We start from the raw sequence: 6,012 nt of genomic DNA on the forward strand, positions 1-6,012 counted from the left end.
GCCAGGATTTACAGAGAAAGGGTGGAGGACTTGGAAAAGGTAAGAGGTCAGAAAGCAGAAAAATACGCAAAGAGTGTATCTATATTATTTCAGGAGAAGCATTATTACATCTCCAGATGATACGAGTTTTGACACACAGCAAGAAAAATGGAGCCATACAATTTTATAATCTTCATTTTTAGCAATAAAGTGACAATTAACCCTGCACATTTGCCAAGTCACTCAGATTGGTTTGTCACACTGTGGTTTCTCTTTTTAAAATTTTTTTCTTTCTTTGTAGTTGTGAATACCAGCACCAGATTCTGTCCTGCTGTCCCTGGAATACCTGGCCATTTTCTTAAGGTCAGTAGGTAATTTACAATTACCTTGGGAGGAATTGGATCATTTCTTCTGGAAGGATCAATGTGAGGGGTTAAGAAGCATCTGTGAGGCCCCCCTTGTCCATGATTTTCTGTTATCTAGCTTCTGTCAAGAAGCATGGTGGAGCTGCACCTTAAAATTTGAACACCACAGTGTTCGATACTGTTTTCATTTTCCTCCTTTTCCTTTCTTGAATGTGCCGTGATTTGTTTTCACTAGATTTCTCCTAAGTCTGCCCTGAAGCAAGTGCAGGCAGAACTGGGGATCCTGGCCTATTCTCCAGCACTGGCAGAAGTTACCCCTTGTCATCGCAGATTTGTAAGTGTTCACATAAGAAGTAGGGGCAAGCAAGCAAATTCCAGCTTTTCTGTTACGCAGGCGCAGCTATCCGCTTGTGTGACAGATGCAGACTCCTGACTGACATGTAACTGTCTGCTTATTGTGCATTATTTTCAGGGACTCCTGAATGTCCTCAGCTTGTGGATAGAGGGATTGGGAAACCTCAGGTGTGAGACAGCTGAGGGACTATGGACAACACGGATGCTGCTGAGGGAGGTCGGGATGTGGAACTTCCATTGCAATGGAAAGTGATATTACGTTAGTGTGACACAACAGCGTAGGACAAGGCGAAGCACCGTAGGAAGACAGTCACATCAGGGACCTGCTAATTCTGTCGTTAACTTCAGGGTACAACTGGCAGGACCTGATTCCCAGTGGGAGGATGAAATAAGGTACCCTGGGAGACCCAGAGGAATCCCTACTTTGTACAGTACAGAGGAGGACAAGGGACAGTGTGAAGAGAGTCACAGAGGCCACGGTCAGCCCAAGAGCTCTTCAATAAATAGCCATGCTCAAGGTGGCAAAATGAGACCATACACACAGTGAAAGGGACTTTGAGGTACACTGCATGAATTTTGAGCCAATGTGTTTTCTCTTGATGTGGTGCCTAGTTTCCTTCTCCTCCTCTAAACAATGACTCCTCTTCATGCCTTCAGAAAACAAGAGGATTGATTTTTAAAGTAGCCATTTATTTTACAACAGCATACTGGTGATAAAAAGAGAAAAAATTGCAACAATGTAATAGTCAGCATGTTTTGGCAAATAGGATTAAGCTGTATAAAGCAATAACATTTAAAAAACAATTCATTACAGATAAGGCATAATGACAACAAATCTTAAAACAACCAAAGAAACAAGACATAATTAGAGCATATCTTGTGCCTGCCTCAGTGCCAGTCTAGGCAGAGGTCTTGATTTTTAAGGACAGCCTTTTGCATGTTGCATACAGGTGTCTGTTACATGAGCATGCAAAAGATCTAGCTCCAGCTTAAAGGCCCAGCTGCTGTTTCTGGAGCAGGCTCCTTCCCTGTGATGCTGGGGAATGGAACAGATGTGAACTGCTCACTCAGACACTGCTTGTTTCTTGGATGAGCTGAGAGAGGTGGACGAGAGCAACTCTTCTTCCCTTGCAGAGGATGTTTTGCTTTGCACCCACATCCCTTCCTTCTGGAAGAGCAATCTCAGCACTCTTTCCTGGAGACACCCTTTGCTTATCCTTCCCAGGTTCCTTCAGTGAGCAGCCTCATTTCCTCCACAACCATAGAATTTCCTAAGCCATTGTGTGAGGAGCTCCGTTCCTCTAAATGGAGGAGCAGCAAACAGTCGGGGACTCAATCCATGTCGATCTATAACAAGCACTGCCTGTCAGGCCCCTAGCACACCCTCCTACCCTTCCTAGGGTCTTGACTGCTTGGGCTCAGGGCCAGCTTAGATAACAGGTGCAGGCGTCACGTCTTGAATCAGAGGTGTTTGAGAAAATGCTGTGTGAAGCCTTGGTGGGAAAGGCTGCCCTTCTCTCAGGGACGTGCTTTTAAGCTGGGCACTCTACCTGTGCTCTCTGCCTGAGCTACACTGCAGCTACGTTGCAGCCGTGCCCATGCCCATACTTGTGCTCCAAGCTGGCCACCCACCCTAGATGGGCTCAGGTCAAGGAATGCAAGAAGCATATGCAGCTTGTTCACAATGTCTCCCTGGCATTGGAAACAAAGCACCATATGCTGAAACAGCAGGAGCAAAAGGACGAGCTCAAGGCAAAGGGAGTTGAGAGCAGAAGGGCAAGGCAGTGCACAGGAAAGGCATCAAGACATCTTGCTTCATGCTCTCCCATTCCTCCTTATGGGGCACTGGTGGATAACACACAGCTACCTCCTCTCCCTGCAGCTCTGAGGGGGTGCCTCTTCCACTTCACTTTCTGATATCCTGCCCCCGAGGTGGCTGTTGCTTATAGGCATCTTCCCCTCTCTCTTACTGCTTTTGGCCACCATCACCCCCACCTGTCTTTGCCTTACAGTCTCTCCTAGGCCCTTGCTGTTTTAGCTGCCTGCTCAGCCCACTGTGCAGGTGGAACCAAAAGCAGTATCAGCAACAAGCATCAGGGCAAGGAGATCAGGTCCTGTACGGGTGCCATTGACCCCAGCACAGAGCACAGCAGGCAAGTCCCGGTACCACTGTCGCTGACATAAGGCACAAAGGTTGCCTGCATTGCTAGCCCTTCACACTGGGTCTGCTGGAACCAGACTTAGACTGTAGATATGCAGATTTTTAATTAACACAGAATCAACTAGGGCTCTCCTTTTTTAACATGTATAGCTGAGACTGATAATGTTTTGTAATGGTTGATTGCCTTTGAAATGTATGATTCTTTTACATGTTTGTCCTGAATTGTATATATTTGTTAATGTTTCTTTTTTTTACTGGCAACCAACAGAGATATACCTGTATGAGGAACTGAGATAAAGGGTTTATTGACTAATTTGAAATAATTTTTAATGATGTAAATATCACTTATATTCAGTACTCAATCTCACATGGCAAAAGGAAACATAAAAAAGGGGCTGCATAAACATCAGCACTGCAACACACTGTGGAAACGATCTCTGAAGACCTCCCTATGCTGTCCAGCTTCTCCTGGGGCTTCTGACCTGGTGCTCAAGAGTTGCAGATCAGCACCAGAACATCCCACGTCTTCCTGCCATCATGCTGGCTTCATGGATGAGGGAAGCAAAGTGTGCCATCGGTCCGTGGGATTCACTGTAGGCATTCCAGTGACGCTTGTGTGAATGTTCCTCGTGGGGAACAAGGACTCAGCAAGTCTCTTGTTCATCACTTTGGTGCTTGAGAACCTACAGGCTTCAGAAAATTAAGTAAGTCTCTCTGTCTCTTCTCTTTTTCCATTTCAGGGAAGCAATTTGCTTGTTTTCCTTCCATCTTGCATTTTACAGTCCTCTCCAAGTCCCAGCCCAGCCTACAGACACGTGCAGGATCTTTTATCCCACAGGCCACCTTTGGGGAGGCTGTCGCATGGCAGTTGCACAGTGTACATAAGTGAAGGAGCCACATGGAACTGCACAAGTCACATGAAGCCAAACTAAATTTTATACTGTTTTTTTACTAGGTTCTGGTGATTTCAGAAGCACAGCAAGGGCCTCTATAATACTTATGAATTACTGACAGGATATTATTCCTGTGCAGGAGCAGGACAAAAAAGACACACGGTGGGTGCACCATGGAGGTGGTACCATAGGGAAAGAACTTCACCATTTCTATGCAGGGATGAGAGAACCAGGTACACCTTTCAGGGACATGTTTTGATGCAGGATTTGGTTTTTAGTGCCTGGATAACACCACTGACATTCAGAGCATTGCTGTAGTCAGTAAAGTAGTATCAAATAAAATAGGGAGTTCTACATTTACTTTCTCCTGAAGATTTTTCTGTCAAATTGGGTCAACTTCTAAGTAAGGAAAGAGAGCAATTTAATCTGTCCATACTGCAAACCTAGCCTGGGATTTGAAAATTACTTTTGTGCTTAGAAATGTTGTGGACTCTGAATTTGGGAAGCAGTATTGTTGGTGCATAAGATATAACGGTATATAATCCAAAACCTGGTCATTTCTGCTTTGCTTAGCTTACCATTATTTTAGCAAATGTTTGCTTTGGTGGGATTTTGGGGTAACATGAACAGATAAAAGCTCCATAAAGATATTTTTGCCAACATTGAAAATAAAAAATAAACCAACATCCCTCCCCCCCCTTCCCCCCCAGTTTTTTAAGCAGTAGCATTTGTCACCTTTATAAAAATACTGTCTATTATAGACTGAATGCAGATCATAAAACTGCTCTGCCCAGATCTGCAGGGGAATCAAACAGATGGCAGAGCCCACTGCAGTTTGGATGAAGATTTCACAGCTAGATATGCAAGAGAATAGTAAAGTGGTTTCAAGGTCAGTGATGAGGTGAAAACTGTGGCCAGATTTTCTTCTGCTAAGAGCACGTGCAGCCTTTCTCACACATTTAAAGGAAATGCACCAAACCCAGAAATTCCTTCACTACCAGAAGCAAATGCCCTCGGTGCAAGAAGATATTGCAACAGGGGGAGAATTTGCTTGCTTAACTTGCATTTTTTAAATGCATATTCTACTCTAAGTTTTTTCAAATAGTTGTTCATGACTATTTATGTGTTTGTATGTGAGTATGTATTTTTTTCAATTCAGTCAGATCTGCAGGTGGTCATACAGCAGTTTGTAAATAATATTAGTTTTGAATTTTGGCAACAAAAATGATTCTCAAATAATGGTTATTGTTATTCAGTTAGTCCTGGGCCCAACATGCATCTAGAGCTGTTGGCAGCTGATATTTTCGTCTGTGCTTGTGTCTTTTATGTCCTCACAAATCTCTGAATTGAGTAGTTGTGGTTTTAAATGGAAAATTTCCTCCCTGATTTGTTATGTTCCTTTAAAAATAAAACCCCCTAGCAGTCTTGCTTGTGATATCCATCAGGCTCAGCTACACAGATCTGGAGGCTGTATTTCTCTCTTGTTTATGTCATTAGTCTGATTTTAGTTAATTTTCACTTCCAGATGTCTCTTGTGCCTGTTTTTTTCTGGTTAACAGGATATAAATTACCTTGATAGGCCAGAGCTGTTTGCTCTGTTTTACTTGTTTAATTTCTGGATACATTTTACAGAGCCTGATCCCTCATCATCACAAAATAGCTTTTACTGCCTTACAACACAGATTTCACTACAGTTATTTGGTGGCATGAAATATGCACAAGGGACTGAAGAATCAGGCTTGTAGTCTGAGTGCTCATCTATTCTTTCATTAAAGGGGCATGAAGACCTGCTCTGGCGAGGGTTGGATTCTGCTCCTGGACCATGAGAAATACGAAGACTCCGGTTTAGCATGGCTGAAAGGATGGACGTGTGGGTTGCCGCTATGAAGGATGACTCCTACTTGCTAGATTAGGAAGTTATCTTCAGAAAACGACGCTAAGCTGCATCATGTTTAGTATCTCCCTTCCATGAAAGGCAAGGATTTTGGCTTTACTCATTATCAGTGAAAGAGGTGTTGTACAACAGCATTAGCGGACCTGCAGTGGGGTGGCTGCCAAACAAATCAATTCTGTGCTGCATCGTCTTCTGCTGAATCACTTCTGGTCCTGAGGTTTCCCTCTAGGGAGTGGAGGATGGTGCCAGGGTCCAGGTAACTCTCCCAAGTTTTTTCCTGCAGGGGTTTCTGTAGAAGGGTGGTTGGGGTGCAGTGGTGTCAATTATGCCTTAGTGGACTTGAGCAGATCCCCACAACACTTCTTC

At 43.9% G+C, this 6,012-nt stretch overlaps 1 long non-coding RNA gene across 1 annotated transcript; it reads left to right on the forward strand.

The window, feature by feature from the left end:
- The first annotated feature begins 279 nt into the window (after nucleotides 1-279).
- Nucleotides 280-1,297, forward strand: LOC140647623 (uncharacterized). The gene is made up of 3 exons (XR_012040878.1): nucleotides 280-342; nucleotides 580-678; nucleotides 817-1,297. It is a non-coding gene; the product is annotated as an uncharacterized lncRNA (long non-coding RNA).
- The last annotated feature ends 4,715 nt before the right edge of the window (nucleotides 1,298-6,012 follow it).

The sequence above is a fragment of the Ciconia boyciana genome, chromosome 1 (genome assembly GCF_034638445.1).
Source record: "Ciconia boyciana chromosome 1, ASM3463844v1, whole genome shotgun sequence".
Lineage (NCBI taxonomy): Eukaryota > Metazoa > Chordata > Aves > Ciconiiformes > Ciconiidae > Ciconia > Ciconia boyciana.